At 41.0% G+C, this 22598-nt stretch overlaps 1 long non-coding RNA gene across 1 annotated transcript; it reads right to left on the bottom strand.

Moving 5' to 3' along the window:
- Positions 1 to 5210: 5210 nt before the first annotated feature.
- LOC138844867 (uncharacterized) lies at positions 5211 to 7147 on the bottom strand. The gene is made up of 3 exons (XR_011381267.1): positions 6960 to 7147; positions 5866 to 6040; positions 5211 to 5552 (listed from the first exon to the last, which is right to left on the bottom strand). It is a non-coding gene; the product is annotated as an uncharacterized lncRNA (long non-coding RNA).
- Between the last annotated feature and the right edge of the window lie 15451 nt (positions 7148 to 22598).

The raw sequence follows: 22598 nt of genomic DNA, 5'->3' as shown, positions 1-22598 counted from the left end.
CTATTGTGAATGGGATTGATCTTAGAAGTTCTTCCTCAGCCATGGCATTGCTTGTGTATACAAAGGCTGTTGATTTTTGTGCATTGATTTTATACCCTGCCACTTTGCCAAACTCCTCTATGAGTTCCAATAGTCTCTTAGTAGAGTTCTTTGTGTCCCCTAAATAAAGAATCATGTCATCTGCAAAGAGGGATAGTTTGAGTTCTTCCTTCCCAATTTGTATCCCTTTAATTTCTTTTTCTTGCCTAATAGCTCTGGCTAGAACTTCCAGAACTATATTGAATAGCAGTGGTGAGAGTGGACATCCCTGTCTGGTACCAGATTTCAGTGGAAATGCTTCCAACTTTTCCCCATTCAATAGGATGTTGGCTGTGGGTTTTTCATAGATTGCTTTGATTGTATTGAGGAATGTTCCTTCCAAACCCAGTTTGCTTAGAGTTTTTATCATGAACGGGTGTTGTATTTTATCAAATGCTTTCTCTGCATCTATTGAGATAATCATATGGTTTTTCTTCTGCAGTCTGTTAATGTGGTGTATCACATTGGTTGTCTTGCGCACATCAAACCATCCCTGCATACCAGGGATAAATCCCACTTGATCTGGGTGGATGATCTTTCTGATGTGTTGTTGCATTCTATTGGCGAGAATTTTATTGAGGATTTTTGCATCTATGTTCATCAGGGATATTGGTCTGTAATTCTCTTTCAGTGCTGCATCTTTTTCCGGCTTAGGAATTAAGGTGATGCTGGCTTCATAGAAAGAATTTGGGAGGATTCCCTCTTCTTCAATTGTTCTGAATAGTTTGAGAAGAATTGGAATTAGTTCTTCTTTAAATGTCTGGTAGAATTCAGCAGTGAATCCATCTGGTCCTGGGCTTTTCTTTGTTGGGAGCTCTTTCCACTTTTACAAAACTATCTTTTCCTAGACTTGAGCAGCAAGCTCCCTCCCTACTGTGCCACTTTAATCCACTACTACCTTCGTTTTTTTAAATTTGAGATCTTTCCAAAGATTTGTCTTCTAGCTTGGATATTATTTCTTGTGCCTCCCTAAGTCTGTTGTTAAGACTTTCCACTGTATTTTTTGTTTGACTCATTGAATTCTTCATTTCTAATAGTTCATTTTGATTTCTCTTCCATCTCTCTCTCTCCCAGAATAATTTTTCATCCATGTCATACATGGATTTCTTTAACTGATGTATTTTCCTCTCTGTGTTTTTAAGTAATCTCATTACCATTCTTTTGAATTCCTTTCCTGGCATTTCATCAATCTTTTGTCTTTACATTCTTTTTTTAAGATTTATTTTATTTATTTGAAAGACAGAGTTACACAGAGAAGGAGAGGCAGAGAGAGAGAGAGAGAGAGAGAGAGAGAGAGAGAGGTCTTCCATTCACTGGTTAACTCTCCAGATGCCTGCAATGGCCAGAGGTGTGCTGATCTGAAGCCAGGAGCCAGGAGCTTCTTCCAGGTCTCCCACCCAGGTGCAGGGGTCCAAGCACTTGGGCCATCTTCCACTGCTTTCCCAGGCCATAGCAGAGAGCTGGATCAGAAGAGGAGCAGCCGGGACTAGAACCAGTGCCCATATGGGATGCCGCCGTTTCAGGCCAGGTTTTTTTTTTTTTTAATTTATTTTTTATTTTTGACAGGCAGAGTAGACAGTGAGAGAGAGAGAGACAGAGAGAAAGGTCTTCCTTTTGCTGTTGGTTCACCCTCCAATGGCTGCCGTGGCCGGCGCGCTGTGGCCGGTGCATTGCGCTGATCCGAAGCCAGGAGCCAGGTGTTTTTCCTGGTCTCCCAATCGGGTGCAGGGCCCAAGGACTTGAGCCATCCTCCACTGCACTCCCGGGCCATAGCAGAGAGCTGGCCTGGAGGAGGGGCAACCGGGACAGAATCCGGCACCCTGACCGGGACTAGAACCCAGTGTGCCGGCGCCACAAGGCGGAGGATTAGCCTATTGAGCCATGGTGCCAGCCAGGCCAGGGTTTTAACCTGCTGCACCACAAGTGCTGGCCCCTTTCCTTATATTCTAATATTGAAGTGTTGTTGTGTTCCCTTTGTGGAGGCATATTGCCTTCCTTGCTCATGTTTTTTGTATTTCTATGTTTATTTTTAGGCATTTGTGCAGACATTTATTAGTTTTCATCTTTGATGGGTTTTATCTTTGAAATATACCCATGTGGCTTAGTGTAGTATCTGTTCCTTCAGTGGATAACCAGAGGTGTATGTTGGTGGGGCCAGGGTGCTCTGGCCTATGCTTTTGAGGGTGACACCCAAGTTGGGTGTGGTAGATCCAGGGAAATGAAGTTACCACAGGCAAAAAGGGAAAGTGGACTTAAAAATAATGAGCACATGATGATGATGGTGCATTTTGCTACACACTTTACCCCAGTCTAGGGATGATAGAGCATGGTGTTCTATTACATGGTGATGCTCACAGCATCTTACAAACAAATATGTAAATGACTGAAAAGAGCCATGAGCTGGCTGCCTGATTCTCTTTACCAAGTGTCTTCAGCTGAAAGCATACCTATTTGTCCTTCACAGGTTTCTCTACATTGCTTTACTTTCTCCCTCTGTAAAATGGAGATGATTTTCCTTAACCTTTATCTTATGTCACAGGAAGAATCAAATGTGAGATGCAAAGTTCCTAAATGAAATATTGCATGACAGTATTGTCTATTGCATAGACAAGTCACTAACACATGTATCTGGCTACTTGGGCACGTGAGAGGTACTGTTTAGAAGAAATCACTAGCTGGCACTCCGTAGTGGTATATAAAACATTTTTACATGGATTATCCTTTTACATATCAGGATATGGGTACTCTTACTCATGTCATATCACTGGTTAGGTCTTTGGGCTTTACTACAATTTAAGCATTCTGTGTTTTGGCCAAGTGCTCGCATGTTTTATTTCTGTGTTCTCTGTTGCCCTCTAGTATTGGAAAGGTTTGACTTCCTGCACTAGATAGAAACACAAGATCCAAGTTGCTTGAATAGCATGATTAGCACTGCCAGTGCACAGAGTCCTTAATGCTATTTCCTGGCCAATTTTATTAAGGTACCTGTGTTTCTACCATGTCCTTAAGTGAGAGAAAAAGAATGAATGGATTTTGGTTCATGATACCCAAATCATTGGGAATTACTCTTATCTTTCAAAGAAAATACATGGGAAAATCTGAATATCCATCAGGAGGGGATAAGTTAAAAATCACATCATTATTGAGGGGCTTGAAAATTAAATTCATACAATGTACTTAAGTTTGATACCTAACACATAAGAGATGCTCAATAGATGTTAGCTATAATTATTTTTTAGTGTTATCCACAAGGAGGAATGATGATGTACATTTGAGTTCTGCTAGAACAATAAGTCAATAAGTAGAGTAAATTCAAGGCTTCACTCCTTGGTCTGTTCTCACCTGTGCCCAAGTGACAGGTGATGACAGAACCTAGGTTCAATGATTCTGCCTATCCCTTTTCTATTTGCTACTATACATAGCCACCACTTTGTATATTATTAAGGTAGCAGGTGTGAAGGTCATGTAGATAGCGTTTTCAAAGTTTTTATAACAGATTCAGGAAAATCTGAATATGGTATTAAAAAGGATATATCTTATCTTTGTCCTTTGTCCCTGGCACAGAGCTTTAGAAACCCTCAAGATTTCCTGAAAGTTGAAAGAACATTTGTGCTAATAAAATGACTCCAAAATAGCTTCCAAATGGGGACTGGTCACCAGGAAGACCGACTGTGTGATTAGTGTTGGAACTTTGAATAGCTTGACCTCTGAGGAAAGGGCAGGAGCTGTAAATTGAGCTCAATCATGTGTCTTAATCAATTATTCCTATGTAATGAAATCCTATTAAGAACTCTGGATACTGAAGTTCAGTGGCACTTCCTAGTTGGTAAACGTGTTGATGTTCCAAGGATGATGTGCCCTGATTCTACAGGAGGAGGGCATAGAAACTTTGCACTCCCTCCAGGACCACACTTTATGTGCAGCATTTGTATCAAACTATAATTGTAAATACAGTAGTTTCCTGAGTTCTTTGAATCATGGCATATTATCAAACGGGATCATGGGAACTCTTGACTTTGTAGCCAGTTCATTAGAAGAGTGGGTGACCTAGGGATTGCCAAATTTATGGCCGACATCTAATGTCAGGGCAGTTTTGTGGAGGACTGAGCCTTTCTTTTTTATTTTATTTTATTTTTTTAAACTTTTATTTAATGAATATAAATTTCCAAAGTACAGCTTATGGATTACAATGGCTCCCCCTCCCCCCCATAACTTCCCTCCCACCTGCAACCCTCCCCTTTTCCTCTCCCTCCCCCCTTCCATTCACATCAAGATTCATTTTCAATTCTCTTTATATACAGAAGATCAGTTTAGCATATATTAAGTAAAGATTTCAACAGTTTGCACCCACATAGAAACACAAAGTGAAAAATACTGTTTCAGTACTAGTTATGGGACTGAGCCTTTCAACCTGTGGAATCTGATGCTAACTGTGAGGTGGTTAGTATCAGAACTGAACTATGTTGCAGGATTCTGAGTGGCAACAGGATACAGAGTCACCTAGTTTAGTCATTATGCAAGATCTCCTACTCTCTCCCATGATCTAAAGATGTTATCTGGGTCAGACTGACCCAAACCAGAGGCTGGAAATAATCTGGCTGTTACCATATGCCTGCTTCCCTTCACTTGTTTTCATGCTCTCTTCTCTGATGCTTGTGAAAAATTGCAAGCAAAAGCACTTAAAATACCTTTCCCCAATTATATCTAGGGATTTTTCTACTCATAGTTTGAATGAAGTCTTTCTTGGTCTACAAATTACAATGATGGGTTTTCCTCATTTTGTTTTTTTCCCACTGAGTTTCCTCAAGCAGGGACCACCAAGGACATAGCATTGCTGAATAGCAATTCAATTTATAAGACCTTCTCATCTATTAGAATTCACACAAGAGTTGCTACTCAGCATTTAAATGCAACTCAATAATTTCAAGACATTACTCTTCCTTATTGTCTAGATTTTAAGAAATGCAAATAACATTTTATTTCAAAGCTTGGAAAAGTGACCAAAAAAGTGCCAACAATGATCTTGGCTGGTTTTAGGTAAGTGCTGTAGCAAAATAAAAAAGCACTCTAACCACAGATCAAGCAGCATCCTGTTTTTCTTTTTTTAATATTTATTTATTTATTTACTTGAAAGTCAGAGTTACACAGAAAGAGAGAGAATGTCTTCCATCTGATGGTTCACTCCCCAGATGGCCGAAATGGCAGGAGCTGCACCAATCCAAAGCCAGGAGCCAGGAGCTTCTTCCAGGTCTCCTATGCGGATACAGGGGCCCAAGGACTTGGGCCATCCTCTACTGCTTTTGCAGGCCATAGCAGAGAGCTGGATCAGAAGTGGAGCAGCCAGGTCTTGAACTGGTGCCCATACGGGATGCTGGTGCTTCAGGCCAGGGGGTTAACCTGCTGCACCATAGCACCAGCCCCCATCCTGCTTTTTCTTTTCCATTTTTTCTTGGTTTCTAAACTTGATTATCCTTCTGCAAAACAGGTAGCATCTCCCATTATAAGCAGCATATACTAGCGTTTCCTCCGTCAAAATAAATTGAGTGGACTTAGGAATTGTGGGCCTATTCTAATACCAGCATAATTAGACAAAATAAGTAATGCGAACATGTTAGCAACTCATGCATAAGTGTCTCCAGACCAAATAGCTGTGTCTTTTCACCTTATGCATGGCTTCCAATTGTATTTTTCCATATGATTCTCCTTGGAGGATCAGACAGGGACAATAGGAAATCACAGTTGTTAAAGACACAGAATTAAAATAGCTTGTGGTTGAAAAGATCTTACCTATGGATCCCCTGTGGAGCTCTCCCTTGATGAACAGAATCATCCTGATTCTGTTAGGACAGTCCAAATACAGTGGAGTATTTCATGAATTTCTAGGTGACCCAATCTCAGTGATATGAACAGTGTTACTTGTTACATCGGCTGTTGTCTACTTGCTGTGACTCATTCTGTGTTCCTGCAGATATATGAGCAGAACTTTGAAAGCTTTCCCTGTTTTATCCCATTTGGGATACTCACCATGTCATTCCTCACTTGTCATGTCCTGAGGCCCTTGTTTTTTTTTTTTTTAAGAAAGCTTTTTAAAATTAATTTATTTAATTAGAAAAATTTTATTTAATAAATGTAAATTTCAAAAGTACAACTTTTGGATTATAGCAGTTTTCCCCTCCATAACCACCCTCCCACCCGCCAACCATCCCATCTCCTACTCCCTCTCCCATCCCATTCTTCATTAAGATTCATTTTCAATTATTTTGATATACAGAAGATCAGCTTAGTATATACTAAGTAAAGATTTCAACAGTTTGCACCCACATAGACACACAAAGTATAGAGTACTATTTGAAGACTATTTTTGCTGTTAATTCTCATAGTACAACACATTAAGGGCAGAGATCCTACATGGGGAGTAAGTGCACAGTGACTCCTGTTGTTGATTTAAGAACTGACACTCTTATTTATGACATCAGTAATCACCTGAGGCTCTTGTCATGAGCTGCCAATTCTATGGAAGCCTCTTGAGTTCACAAACTCTGGCCTTATTTAGACAAGGCCATAATTAAAGTGAGAGTTCTCTCCTCCCTTCAGAAAAAGGTACCTCCTTCTTTGATGGCCCATTCAGAAAGCTTTTATTTAATAAATATAAATTTCATAGGTACAGCTTTTGGAATATAGCGGTTCTTCCCCCCATACCTGCCCTCCCACCCCTACTCCTGTACCACCTCCTACTCCCTCTCCAATACCATTCTTTATTAAGATTCATTTTTAATTCTATTTATATACTGAAGATCAACTCTATGTTAAGTAAATATTTCAACAGTTTGTACCCACACAGACATACAAAGTATAAAGTACTGTTTGAAGACTAGTTTTACCTTTAATTCTCTTAGTACGACTCATTAGGACAGAGGTCCTACATGGGGAGCAAGTGCACAGTGACTCCTGTTGTTGATTTAAAAATTGACACTCTTATTTATGACATCAGTGATCACCTGAGGCTCTTGTCATGAGCTGCCAAGGCTGTGGAAGCCTTTTGAGTCCACAAACTCCGTCATTATTTAGATAGGGCCATAATCAAAGTGGAAGTTCTCTCCTCCCTACAGAGAAAAATATATCCTTCTTTGATGGCTCTTTCTTTCCACTGGGATCTCACTCACAGAGATCTTTCATGTAGACCATTTTTTGTCACCATGTCCTGACTTTCCATGCCTGAAATGCTCCCATGGGATTTTTAGCCAGATCTGAATGCCTTACGGGCTGATTCTGAGGTCAGAGTGCTATTTAGGGGTGTTTGTCATTCTGAGTTTGCTGTTTGAAGCCCTTGTTATAAGGGGGGAGGTTCTCTGCTGAGGGTGGGCCAAAACAGGAATGTGTTGGTGAAAGCATGGGAAGGGGGTCATGAAGTGAAGGCAAAAACAATCAGGGAATCACTATTTAAGGTCAATATTCCTAACATTACAATCACCTTCTATTCAAATCAGAAATACTCCAACTTCTTTTTTTTTTTATAAGATTTTATTTATTTATTTGAAAGGCAGAGTTATAGAGAGGCAGAAGCAGAGGCAGAAAAAGAGAAGTCGTCTATCCACTGGTTCACTCCCCCAATGGCTACAACAGCAGGATCTGTGCTGATCTGAAACCAGGAGCCAAGAGCTTCTTCCAGGTGTCCCATGTGGGTGGAGAGGCCCAAGGACTTTGGCCATCTTCACTGCTTTTCCAGGCCCTAGCAGAGAGCTAGATCAGAATGGAGCACTAGGACTCGAATCAGCAGCCATTTTTGATGCCAGTCCTGTAGGCAGCAGCTTTACCCACTATGCCACAGTGCTGATCCCTCAAACTTATTTCTATAGCTGTTAAGAGGCATTTTAATTCTAGTCCTATATACACTCCTGCTTTTTTTTTTTTTTTTTTTGACAGGCAGAGTGGACAGTGAGAGAGAGAGACAGAGAGAAAGGTCTTCCTTTTCCTTTAGTTCACCCCACAATGGCTGCTGCAGCCAGAGTGCTGTGGCCAGCACACCACGCTGATCTGAAGGCAGGAGCCAGGTGCTTCTTGTCTCCCCTGCTGGTGCAGGGCCCAAGCACTTGGGCCATCCTTCACTGCACTCCCGGGCCACAGCAGAGAGCTGGACAGGAAGAGGAACGACTGAGACAGAATCTGGTGCCCCGACCGGTACTAGGACCCCGTGTGCCGGCGCTGCAGGCGGATGATTAGCCTATTGAGCCGCGGCGCTGGCCCACTCCTGCATTTTTAATAGGAGTGAGTGTAATTACTGAATGACCCTTCATTACAGAGTACATCTATAATGTATTGGTGTTTTCACTATTTCCCTTTATGTTATCTTTATGGTGATAAATTGTAAGTCTAAGAAAATTCGTAATGCTGCTGTGATTTATAAGAATATGATGTGTTTGGAAGGGCCTGAAAGTAAACCCTTCACACAGCCGTGGTAGAAGGAGATTGTCATGATGGTAGGAAGGAGGTGGTAACTTGCTATTCTACTAAGGCTTTAGAAGTACAGACTGCACCCCAGAGTCCTAATTAGCTACCTGTCTTTGATACCATTCTGTGTCCCCAGGGGATTGTTGCAACTAGTCATATTTCTATTTGTAGTGAGGTAAAATGAAATTACAAGCTGTTCTGTGACAATGTTCATAGGAAAAGTAAAATTGGGCACAGTTTTGGTGATAATATATTTCATGGGACAGACAAATGGGCCAATTATATTTTGATAACTGGAATTACTGTTTTTACTTACTGACTTTAATCTAATGAGACAGATTAAATTCCATTCAATTTAAAGCATTTATTAAGCCTGCTAAGTATAATGCATATAATACAGTTGATGTGGGTAGATCCATTAGAAGTAGCTGTAACAAAAAGCAGAATGAAAGAAATACCACCAGTAAGATGTCATTGGTATTTTGATAGGAATTGCATTGAATCTGTAAGTTTTTAGGTAGTATAGACATTTTAATGAAATTGATTCTTCCCATCTATGAGCAAGGACTATCATTTTTTTGTGTCCTTGATTATTTCTTTATTTTGCTTTTTGCTTTTTTTGTTTTTCAGAAGATAAAAGATTAAACTGCTACATTTATTTCATTGAATCTAAGGTACTATTGATTACATAGTTGTTTATTAAAATGTGAAAAGAGACCAATGGCAATTGAAATCTGTTTTCTGGGAAAAAATGTTTACCTAAGAGTTAACTGAACCATGCAAGTAAAAGCATCAAGATCACTCTTTCCATTTCAAACCTGCTCAGATACTCCCTTTCCAAGTAGGGGATGGGGAGGAGAACATAGGCAACCTCGTTTAGGAAAAGTTTTCCAAATGGCCTCATAGGTACTACTTTTGGACACACACACACACACACACACACACATATATACACACACTATGTTGAAGCTAGGAAAGGGAAACCAGAAAATAAAGGCAGTTTTACAAATTTAATCAGCATTCAGTTCTCATCCACCTTGACTGAGTTTTTTGAAAGTGGTGTATGGTACATTCCTTATTACTTTGGCCCAGAGCTTTGTTGAGCCTGTTATCTCATGGAAAACTTTTGGATATCTTTGAGTGCTCAAGGGGCATGCTACTTGAAACACACTGTGAATGTGCTTTTGAATGTTGGTGGTGGACTCTTGTGTCACCTCTTTGTTGATGGCAGAACAGCTCTTTGTCATTCTTCTTTGAGGGCACTATCTTGTAGGGTCAAAGTTAGAAAGGAAGAGCACTAAGGATTGTGGGAGAGAGAAAGCTGATGATTTCTTTCTTTTTATTTAATTTGACAGGTAGAGTTATAGACAGTGAGAGAGAGACAGAGAGAAAGGTCTTCCTTTTGTTGGTTCACTCCCCTAATGGCCACTACCGCCAGTGCTGCGCCAATCCAAAGCCAGGAGCCGGGTGCTTCCTCCTGGTCTCCCATGCGGGTGCAGGGACCCAAGCACTTGGGCCATCCTCTGCTGCCCTCCCTGGCCACAGCAGAGAGCTGGCCTGGAAGAGGAGCAACCGGGACAGAATCCGGCGCCCCAACCAGGACTAGAACCTGGGGTACTGGCACCGCAGATGGAGGATTAGCCAAGTGAGCTGCGGCACCAGCCTAGCTGATGATTTCTTTCATCAGTGTTTTATAGTTTTCACTGTAGAGATCTTATACTTTGGTTAAATTTATTCCTGAATATCTAATTTTTTGTGGCTATTGTTAATGGGATTTTCTTTTTTTCTTTTTCTTTTTTTTAAAGATTTATTTATTTGAAAGGCAGAGCCACAGAGAGAGAGGGAGGGAGAGGGAGAGGAAGAGAGAGAGAGAGATCAAGAGAGATCTTTTTTATTCTCCAGTTTACTCCCCAAATGGCTAAAACAGTCAGGACTGATTCAGTCTCCGTCTTGGTTGTTGGTCTGTTTTCTGTCTTCATGACTCAATTTTGGTAGATTGTATGTGTCCAGGAATCTATCAATTTCTTCTAGATTTTATGAGTTTTTGACATACAGCTGTTTGCAGTAATTGCTGGTGTTTCTTTCTTTATTTCTGTGGTATCTGTTGTAACATTTCCTTTTCCACTTCTGATTCTATTGATTTGGGTCTTCTCCCTCTTTTTTTGGTTAGTTGGGCCAGTGGTGGTTCAATTTTGTTTATTTTTTCAAAAAGCCACCTCTTCATTTCACCAATCTTAATTTTTGCTGTTTTTTTTTTGTTTCAATTTTGTTTACTTGTTCTCTAATTTTAATTATTTCTTTTCTCCTACTAATTTTGGGTTTCATTGTTATAATTTTCCCAGGTCTGTGAGATGCATTGGTAGTTAATTTGTTTGGTGCCTTTCCAATTTCTTCATTTAGACTCCAATTGCTATAAATATCCCTGTTGATACTGATTTTTCTATATCCCATAAATTTTGATATTTTATATTATCCTCATTTGATTTCTTCTATGACCCACTATTCATACACTAGCATTTGTTCAGTCTCCATGTGTTTGCATATGTTCTTAAGATTCTTTTTTAAAGATTTATTTATTTATTTGAAAGAGTTACACAGAGAGAGGAGAGGCAGAGAGAGAGAGAGAGAGAGAGAGACAGACAGACAGACAGGTCTTCCATTCGCTGGTTCACTCCCCAATTGGCCGCAATGGCTGGAGTTGCGCCAATCCAAAGCCAGGAGCCAGGAGTTTCTTCCGGGTCTCCCACGTGGGTGCAGGGGCCCAAGGACTTGGGCCATCTGCTACTGCTTTCCCAGGCCATAACAAAGAGTTGTATCAGAAGTGGAGCAGCTGGGTCTTGAACTGGTGCCCATATGGGTTGCTGGCACTTCAGGCCAGGGCATTAACCCACTGTGCCACAGTGCCAGCCCCATCTTGAGATTCTTGAGTTGTTGATTTCCAGCTTCAATCCATTGTGGTCAGAGAAGATGCATGGTATGATTTTGATTTTTTTTGAATTTGTTGAGACTTGCTTTATGGCCTAGCATGTGGTTTATCCTCAAAAAAGTTACATGCATGGATGTGAAGAATGTGTATTCTGTAACTGTGGGATGAACAGTTCAGTAGATATCAGTTAGGTCCATTTGGTCCTTAGTGTTGATTAGCTCTGTTGTTTCTCTTTCTAGTTGATCTGTCCATTGTGAAAGTGAAATCCCCATTACTATTGCGTTGGAGTCTACATCTCCCTTTAGATCCATTAACATTTCTTTTAAATAGCCAAGTGCCCTGTAATTAGGTGCATATATGTTTACAATAGTTACATCATCCTGTTGAATGGATCCGTTAACCATTACATAGTGCCCTACTTTGTCTCTGTTAACAGTTTTTGTGTTAAAGTCTATTTTGTCTGATATTAGGATGGCTACACCAGCTCTTTTTGGGTTCCTGTTAGTATGGAATATCTTTTTCCATCCTTTCACTTTCATTCTGCATGCATCTTTGTTGGTGAGATGTGTTTCTTGTAGGCAGAAAATAGATAAGTTTTGTTTTTGAATCCATTCAGCCAATCTGTCTTTTAACTGGAGAGTTGAGGCCATTTACCTTCAAGGTGACTATTGATTTGAGTAACAACTTTGCCCTGCCATTTTTCCATAAATATTCCTATTTTTCCTTTTGGATTTATTTTGTATTTTTACTGGGAGATTTTCTTCCTTTACCTTCTTTCATAGTGATGGCCATATTTCTGTGTGCAGAACATCCTTAAGCATCTTTTGCAAGACTGGACAAATTATTTCAATTTCTGTTTGTTATGGAATATCTTCATTTCACATTCATTCATAAATGAGGGATTTGCAGGGAACTATATTCTGGGCTGACAGTTTTTTTTTCTTAAGACTTAGAATATATCTTGCCATTCTCTCCTACCCTGTAGGGTTTCTGTTGAGAATTCTGCTGTGAGTCTAATTGGAGATCCTCTGAAAGTAATCACGTGTCTCTCATGCGTATTTTAGAATCTTTTCTTTATGTTTTACTGCGGAGAGTTTGATTACAATATGTCATGGTAAAGATCTTTTCTGGTCATTTCTATTAGGAGTTTCACGTGCTTCCTGTACTTGGATGTCCCTTTCTTTCTCCAAATTGGGGAAGTTTTCTGTTATTATTTTACTAAAAAGGGCTTCTAATCCTTTTTCCCTTTCCATGCCTTTAGGAACTCCTAGAACCCATATATTCTGTCATTTGATAGTATCCTGTAGATTCCCAATAGTATTTCTTAGTTTTCTAATTTCCTCTTCTTGTTCTTGGTTTGACTGTATGATTTCCTCTGCTTTATCTTCTAAATTGGATATTCTTTTTTCTGCTTTGATAAGTTGTATTGTTGTCTTCATTTGTTTCCAGAAATTTTTTGATTTCTCTTTTGATTTCTCCTATGACCCACTGTTCATTCAGGAGTTTGTTGTTCAGTCTCCATGTTTTTTGTATATTCTGGAGATTCCTGATTTGTTGATAATATCCATTAGATCCATTTGGTCCATAGTGTTGATTAGCTCCTATGATCTGTATGTTGGTTCATTTGATAGTATCCTATAGATCTCCAACACTATCTTTAAGTTTTCTAATTTGTTTCTTTTTGTTTTTTGGTCTGAATGATTTCCAGAGATTCGACTTCTAGCTTGCATATTTTTTTCTGCTTTACTAAGTCTGTTGTTAAGGCTTTCTACTGCATTTTTATTTGATCTATTACTTCTTCATTTCTAGTATTTCATTTTTATTTCTCTTAAAATCTCAGTTTCATGGGAAAAACTTCATTCATGTCATGTATATTTTTCTTTAGCTTGTGGTTTTACTTCTGATTGTTTTTTGTAATCCTGTGATTACTTGTTTGAATTCTGCTTCTGGCACTTTCTCAATCTCTTCATCATCACATTCTAATCTTGAAATGTTGTGTTCTTTTGAAGGGAATCATGATGTCTTACTTATTCTTTTTTCTTGAATTTCTGCATTTCTTTTTAGTCATTTGTAGAATTAATTGTTGTTTTTCTTCTGATGGCTTTTATCTTTGAGCTATGCCTCTGTAGCTTAGTGGAATGTTTGCACTATCAGTGATTACCACTAGGTGTATAGTGAGTGTGGCCAGGGATCTCTGGTCAATGCTCCACCGTGGGGCAAGTATCCAGGGTAACACCCATGTTGGATGTGGAGGCTCCCCTTTGGTTAACAGTATGGAAAGGAATGATCACCTCTGTTGGTGTGATCAATCCCTCTTCTCTCCTCAAAGCTGAGAAATTCCCTAGTGTTAGTCCCAGTGTGTTCAGCACTCATCCTCACTGCCATATGAACCATACATGTGATCTGCACAGTCCTCATTGTGAGCACGGTTCCCTCTGCTGTGAGCTGCTCTATGCAATGAAGGAACTCTGAGAGTGTGCATCAGCACTGAATGATTGCCCAGAAACTCAGTTATACCTTGTCTCCTCTCAGTCACAATGTTTTCTCAGTATCAGCACCCAGAGCCCTCATGGTTAAGGAGTGTAAAAGAGACTCAAAGTCTACAGGGAACATGTTTTTTTCTCTCTGGTAAAATCTCTGGGTCACAGGTGCACACAGTACCCACTGACTACAACCCTGCTGGCTTCACAATTGTGTTGGACATGTAGGAGAGTCCTTCAGATGGCACTTTCCTTCTGTATGGATGATTCCCAATCCCCACCCATTGCTGTTGGGTGCAGCTGGTTAGGTGGAGACTGTCACCATCTATTGCCCTTGAACTCCTGTAGTTGTCTCTGCTGACTGGGTGGAGAGTGTCCCTGATAGTTTCTGGGTACATGCACAAGAGCTGGAGCAGCTGGTATCTGCTTATGTCCCCAAAATTTTGGCAGCCCTCCCATAGCTGGAAGCAGGTTGCTGTTGGGGGTGGAGAGGGGAAGAGAGAGGCCCCCAGGTAGGCAGTCACCCTGCTGCCTTGAGAGATCTGGGCCAGACTCAAAAATGGTACAGCCCACGAGATTCTCCCTCCAGCTTTATCAACAGAGATGTGGGCTCATACCGTTGACCTCACCTGGTTTGCCAGGGCGGGGACTTTTTTTCAATCCCAGAATGCTGGGTCTTTTGTTGTTATGCTGCTCATTGGTGCATGTCTGCACCTTCCACACAGGTCTGGGCCATTTCTACTGCTTATGCAGGACCTCCCACTGCAGTTTCCCCTGAAGCTTTACCCTGAGAATGTGTTTTCTCTGCTTCTTTTCTATTAATTTCACTTAGCCTAGATCAGAGCACCCTGTCACTGTTCTGCCATGTTGAGATACCCCTCCATTGTATTTTTTATTTGACATATTGAAATCTTCATTGCTAATATTTCATTTTGATTTCTCTTCAAAATCTCAATTTCATGGGAGAATTTTTCATTCAAGTGATTTATGAATTTCTATAATTTGTGAATTTACTTCTTATTGCTTCTGAAAAATCCTATGATTAATCTTTTGAGTCTGTTTCAGGCATTTCATCAGTCTTTTCATCTTCACATTGTAATATTGAAGCATTGTTGTGTTTGTTTGGGGGAGAAATGTTATCTTGCTTATTCTTGTTACTTGAATTTCTGCACTTATTTTTAGGCATTTGTGGAAATACATGTTGGCTTTTTTCCTCTGATGGCTTTTATCTTTGGACTATGCCTTTGTGGCTTAGTGGCATGTCTGCTCTTTCAGTGAATACCCAGAGGTTTATGCTGAGTGTGGCCAGAGAGGTCTGGTCTTTGCTTCAGCGTGAGGCAAGTATCCAGGGTGATACCTAGATAGGCGTGTTATATCTCCTCTTTTTTTTTTTTATCAGGAGGGAGGATTTTATCACCTCTGATGGCATAATCACATCCTCACCTCCTTTCTTCCAAGGTGATCAATGCCTGGGTGTTAGCCCATAGTGGGAGCAATACTCATCCTTGCTGCTGTGAGAACCACACAAAGTATTTATGCAGTCTTCAATGTGACCATAGATCTTGTTACACTGACCCAGGTAATCAGGGAGCTCTGAGTGTGTGGAGACACTTACAGTCATTTCCGAGACCTAGCTGTACCTTGTGCCCTCTTGTGCAGTCACAGAATTCCTACAGTCTCAGCACACAAGGATCCCACATTCACATGGTGCAGAGGATCTTCTCGCCCCTGCTATGCTGTCCCATCCACAGAGAGGCAGAGATGTTTCTAGAGGCAGCTGCCTGTGGGTGCTCTACTTAGGTGGTTTGAGCCCCTGAACCTGTGGTATGTTGAGAGGCTGGGGGCATCTATAGTCCTATGTGGGTACCCAGTTCCCTGTCTATTCTCCCAGCTACACTCAAAGTCAATGGGGAATGCAGATATCCCCCTCTGTCAAAATCCCTGGATCACAAACGTGCACAAGAGCCGTCAGTCATTGAGCTGCCACTATGACTCCTGGTAGGATGGTGGTTCATTTTGGCCAGTTTCTAGGCTTGTGTACCAGAGCTGGCACAGCTGATATGTATGTCAAAGATGGTTTTCTGCTTTCTCCCATCTGATTTTTGGGCACCATTGTTGGGAGAGGACAGGGAGAGAGAAATATACTCCCACTTTCTTTTTAAAGATTTATTTTATTTATTTGAAAGACAGAGTTATAGGGAGAGATAGAGACAGAGAGAGAGAGAGAGGTCTTCCATTTGCTGGCTCACTCCCCAAATGGCTGCAATGACTGGGGCTGGGCCAGGCTGAAGTCAGGAGCCAGGAGCTTCTTCCAGATCTCCCATGTGGGTGCAAGGACTCAAGAACCTGGGCCATCCTCTGCTGCTTTCCCAGGTGCATTAGAAGGGAGCTGGATTGGAGGTGGAAGAGCTGGGACTCAAACTGGCACCATATAGGATGCTGGCATTGCAGGCTGGGGTTTTAACCCCACAGTGCCCCACAGTGCTGACCCCACATGCCCCTATTTTTCTTGCTAGGATAACAGGTATCCTGTTCCCTATAGGGCTTCAGGCCAGACACACCACGCTCTCCCTATATCACCAGTGGGTCAGGCTGCTGCAGTATGACCTCAGCTCACTTTTCCGAGCTGGTGCTCTCTCAGGTTCTTGGCTGATGGGGTCCTGTGTTGTGACCTTGCTTGTGTTGCGTGTTTGCATCCTCCACATAGATCCATGGTATTGCTCTTTGTTCTCTTCGTTCTGTGGAAGTTCCACTACAGTTTTCTCCCTAACTCTCCCTGAGAATTCACTGTCCTCCCCACTCCCCTTAACCATCGTCCCCTAGCCTAGAGCAGTATGCTCCCTCCCTATTTTGCCATCTTGGACCCTACACTTCCATATTAATTTTAACATTGTTTTTTCTATATCTGAGAATATCATTGGTACTTTGATTGGGATCACATTGAATCTGTAAATGGCTTTTGGTACTGTGGACATTTTGATCCTATTAATTCTCCCAATCCATGAACATGGAAGATTTTTCCTTTTTTTTTTTGTGCCTTCTGCTTCTTTCTTTAATGTTTTGTAATTTTCCTCATAGAGATCTTTTACTTCCTAAATTTTTTAACATTTATTTAATGAATATAAATTTCCGAAGTTCAGCTTATGGATTACAATGGCTTTCCCCCCGTAACTTCTCTCCCACCTGCGACCCTCCCCTCTCCCACACCTTCTCCCCTTCCATTCACATCAAGATTCATTTTTAATTATCTTTATATACAGAAGATCATTTTAGCATATATTAAGTAAAGATTTCAACAGTTTGCACCCACACAGAAACACAAAGTGTAAAATACTATTTGAGTACTAGTTATAGCATTAAATCACAATGTACAGCACATTTAGGACAGAGATCCTACATGAGGTTACCTCCTAAATTTAATCTGCAGTATTTAAATTTTTTTTGTAGCTATTGTGAATAGGACTGATCTTATAAGTTCTTTCTTAGCCATAACTTTGTATATCTATACAAAGGTTATTGATTTTTATGTGTCCATTTTTAAAAGATTTATTTATGGCTGGCGCCGTGGCTCACTAGGCCAATCCTCCGCCTTGCGGCGCTGGTGCATCGGGTTCTAGTCCCGGTTGGGGCTCCGGATTCTGTCCTGGTTGCCCCTCTTCCAGGCCAGCTCTCTGCTGTGGCCAGGGAGTGCAGTGGAGGATGGCCCAAGTCCTTGGGCCCTGCACCCCATGGGAGACCAGGATAAGTACCTGGCTCCTGCCATCGGATCAGCGCGGTGCGCCGGCCGCAGCGCACCGGCCGCGGCGGCCATTGGAGGGTGAACCAACAGCAAAGGAAGACCTTTCTCTCTGTCTCTCTCTCTCACTGTCCACTCTGCCTGTCAAAAAAAAAAAGAAGGTTTATTTATTTTACTGAAAGGCAGAGCTACAGAGAGGGAGAGGCAGAGAGAGAGAGATCTTCCATCCACTGGTTCACTCCCCAAATGACTGTGACAGCTGAAGCTGGGCCAGTCTGAAACCAGGAGCTTCTTCCAGTTTTCCCATGTGGGTACAGGAGCCCAAGTACTTGGATCATCTTCCACTGCTTTCCTAGGCACGTTAGCAGAGAGCTGGATCAGAAGTGGAGTGGTCAGGACTTGAACCGGCACCCATATGGGATGCCAACACTGCAGGCAGTAGTTTAACCTGCTATGTCACAATGCTGGTCCCATTGTGTTAATTTTATATACTCAACTTTACCAAACTCTATGTTAGGTTTAGTGGTTGGGGGCATTTTACTATCCCAAGTGGGTGCCCAGCCCCCTGTCAACCCTCCCAATCAGACTCAAAAAGAGTGGGAAATATGGATTTTTCCCTCTAGTAAAATCCCCTGGTCATGTGCATAAGAGCTACCACAGCCTCTACTGGTGTCAAGATGGTGCCTTCTGCCCCACTGGTTGCTGAGTGCCCTTTTGGGGGATAGGAATAAAGAAATGTGCTTTTCCTTTGCTGGATTAGAGGGTATCCTTCCCGTTGCTAGGGATCTATGCTGGACACCTTGTCAGCTGATCTGCAAGGTTCTTCTTTATGAAATCTCACCAGTTGCATGGGCTGCTGCAGTCTGTTCTCACCTCACTCTCAGAAACCATTGTCTCCTCCAGCCTCTGGCTATGGGAGTTGTGGGTTGTGTACTTGCCTGCTGTTGCCTATCTGCAGTTTCCTCGCTGCTCCACGGCGGTCCTCTTCTTTCTGTAGAATTTCCCCTGGGAACTTCTCTCCAACTCTCCCCTTGGAAAACTCTTCCTCTGCTTTTCTGCTGCTATCTTCCCCTGGTCAGAATCATCATCTTTCCCTATTCAGTCATCTTGGAATCTCCAGAATCTTTTTTTTCTAAAGAGCAGAAATCAATTGCATCTCTCAGACAAAAGAAGTTTACATTTTTCATGGACGATAATAATTTTCTTACTCTCAATTTGCTACAATTTACAGAATTCTAAAATCCACTATCAAAGACAGTTTCAAAGACACACACACCTCCAAAGAGTCAACAAACCTTGGTAGGAGGGCCTGCTAGACAACACCCAGCTTTTCATTGAAAGGACACTTAGTGATCTCTTTTGCCTATATCAGAGCCTTTTACAATATTTTGGACAGATCCTAAACTCTCTCTTATTCTAGTAATAAGCTTCTGGCTTCAGATTGACTTAGCTCTAGCTGTTGTGGCCATCTGAGGAGTGAACAAGCTGATAGAAGACCTTTCTATCTTTCCCTTTTTCTATCTGTAACTCTACCTCTCAAATAAAAAATAAGTAAAACCTTTAAAAAATGCTTATTTATTTATTTTCATCTACTTGAAACAGCAGGAGTGAGAGCACAAGAGAGATCTTCCATCTGCTGGTTCATCCCTCAAATGCCACAGTAGCCAAGGCTGGGACAGGCTGAAACCAGCAGCCTAAAACTCCATCAGGGTTTTCCATCTGAGTGGCACTTGAACTATCACTTGCTGCTTCCCAGGATGCATTAGCAGGAAGCTGGATTGGAAGCTGAGTAGTGGGATATGAACCATCATTCTGATATGACAACCAGAGGTGCCAAGTGGCTGCATTGCAATACTTATCCCAATCCAGAAGAAAAATTTTAAAGATTTAAAGTCTTGTAGTCATCAAACATTTTAAAATGACTTACATAATACACATATATTATTGCAGAGAGTTATGATAAGGTGATCAATTAAATACTTTTAGGCAAATAAAATATCACATTAAGATAAAATCTTTTTTTTTTTTTTTACTTTTATTTAATGAATATACGTTTCCAAAGTACGAATAATGGATTACTATGGCTTCCCCCCCATACCGTCCCTCCCACCCACAACCCTCCCCTTTCCCACTCCCTCTCCCCTTCCATTCACATCAAGATTCATTTTCGATTAACATTAAGATAAAATCTTATGGAGCAGTAAAAAGAAGTAAAAAGAAACTAAGGAGAAAATGGATGATCTAAATTTTTATAAAAATTGGTTCATGTATAACATTGTGTTACTTAAGTTCCATTGCTTATACTTAAATTATTTGAGAGGCAGCGAGAATGAGTGAGTGAGATTATGAATCAGCTCCCATCTACTGACTCCTCCTCTAGCTGGGCTGGGCTGGGGCCAAAACTAGGAGCAAGGAATCCAATACAGGTCTCCCATTTGGGTGGCAGGGGCCTAAGCACTTGGACCATCCTTCACTGCTTTCCCAGGCACATTATCAGGGAGCTAGAGTGGAAGTGAAGCAGCCAGGACTTTAACATGCACTTATATGAGCTGGTAGTGTTGCAGGTGGTGGCTTAACCCACTGTGCCACAATTCAGGCCCTGTAATATGGGCATCTTAACTGGCATTTTAACCACTGGGCTAAATGCCTTTCTCTATTGCCTATATTTAAAAGAATAATGTATTTATTTTAGAATATTATTATTTACAATATTCTATAAATTACATCTTTTGTGACTCTTTAAACTTACATTGAAAAAGTTCAGATGTCAACTGAAAAATATGTATATTTAAAAAGAATTATTTATTTTATTTGAAAGATAAATCACAGGGAGACAGGTAGAGAGAGAGAGAGAGATCTTCCATCTGCTGGTTCACCCCACTAATGGCCACAATAGCTGGGGCTTGGCAAGACGAAAGTCAGGAACCAGGAGCTTCATTCAGGTCTCCCACATGTGTGCAGGGGCCCAAGCACTTGGACCATCTTCTGTTGCTTTCTCAGGTGTACTAGTTGGGAGCTGGATTAGAAGTAGAGCAGCTAGGACTTGAACCAGTGTCCATATGGGATGCTGGTTTCACAGGCAGCAGTTTAACCAGATATACCACAGTGTTGGTCACAAAATACATACATTTTTTTTTAACTTTTATTTAATGAATATAAATTTCCAAAGTATGGCTTATGGATTACAATGGCTTCCCCCCCCCCCATATCGTCTCTCTCACCCGCATCCCTCCCCTTTCCCACTCCCTCTCCCCTTCCATTCACACGAGGATTCATTTTCGATTCTCTTTATATACAGAAGATCAGTTTAGCATACATTAAGTAAAGATTTCAACAGTTTGCTCCCACACAAAGATAAAGTGAAAAATAATAGATGATTTTTTAAATGATGATGAAATCAGATCAGACCTATTGTCATGTTTAATCCCAGTGAGAGTCAAGTTGGGAATTGATAATTTCTTCTTCTTCTTCTTCTTTTTTTTTTTTTTAGAAGATCAGTTTAGTATACATTAAGTAAAGATTTCAACAGTTTGCACCCCCATAGAAACACAAAGCGAAATATACTGTTTGAGTACTCATTATAGCATTAAGTCTCAATGTACAGCACATTAAGGACAGAGATCCTACATGAGGAGTAAGTGCACAGTGACTCCTGTTGTTGACTTTACAAATTGACACTCCTGATTATGGCATCAGTAATCTCCCTATGCTCCAGTCATGAGTTTCCAAGGCTATGGAAGCCTTTTGAGTTCACTGACTCTTATCTTGTTTAGACAAGGTCATATTCAAAGTGGAGGTTCTCTCCTCCCTTCAGAGAAAGGTACCTCCTTCTTTGAAGACCTGTTCTTTCCACTGGGATCTCACTCACAGAGAATTTAGGGTTGTTGTTGTTTTTTTTTTTTTTTTTGCCAGAGTGTCTTGGCTTTCCATGCCTGAAATACTCTCATGGGCTTTTCAGCCAGATTGGAATGCCTTTAGGGCTGATTCTGAGGCCAGAGTGCTGTTTAGGACATCCACCATTCTATGAGTCTGCTGAGTATCTCACTTCCCATGTTGGATCACTCTCTCCTTTATTTATTCTATCGGTTAGTATTAGCAGGTACTAGACTTGTTTATGTGCTTCCTTTGACTCTCAGTCCTTTCATTATGATCAATTGTGAACTGAAATTGATCACTTGGACTGGTGAGATGGCATTGGTACATGCCACCTTGATGGGATTAAATTGGAGTCCCCTGGTATGTTTCTAACTCTACCATTTGGGGCAAGTCAGCTTGAGCATGTCCCAAATTGTACATCTCTTCCCTCTCTTATTCCTACTCTTATGTTTAACAGGGATCACATTTCAGTTAAATTTCAACACTTAAGAATAACTGTGTATTAATTACAGAATTAAACCAGTCATATTAAGTAGAACAGACAAAAAAACTACTAAGAGGGATAATGTAGTAAGTTGTTCATTAACAGTCAGGGCTATGCTGATCAAGTCACCGTTTCCCATAGTGTCCATTCCACTTCAACAGGTTTCCTTTTTGGTGTTCAGTCAGTTGTCACCGATCAGGGAGAACATATGGTATTTGTCCCTTTGGGACTGGCTTATTTCACTCAGCATGATGTGTTCCAGATTCCTCCATTTTGTTGCAAATGACTGGATTTCATTGTTTCTTACTGCGGTATACAAATACATACATTTTTAAAAAGATTTATTTTATTTATTTGAAATATAGAGTTACAGAGAGATAGAGAGAGAAAGAGAGAGGCAGAGGCCTTCCATCTGCTGGTTCATTCCCCAGATGGCCGCAATGGCTGGAGATGTGCCGATCCAAAGCCAGGAGCCAGGAACTTCTTCTGGGTCTCCCACATGGGTGCAGGGGCCCAAGGACTTGGGCCATATTCTATTGCTTTCTCAGGCCATAGCAGAGAGCTAGATTG

Source organism: Oryctolagus cuniculus, chromosome 13, assembly GCF_964237555.1.
Source record: "Oryctolagus cuniculus chromosome 13, mOryCun1.1, whole genome shotgun sequence".
Taxonomy (NCBI): domain Eukaryota; kingdom Metazoa; phylum Chordata; class Mammalia; order Lagomorpha; family Leporidae; genus Oryctolagus; species Oryctolagus cuniculus.
The sequence above is the reverse complement of the archived record's forward strand: the minus strand, read 5'-3'. Positions and strand labels throughout refer to the sequence as shown.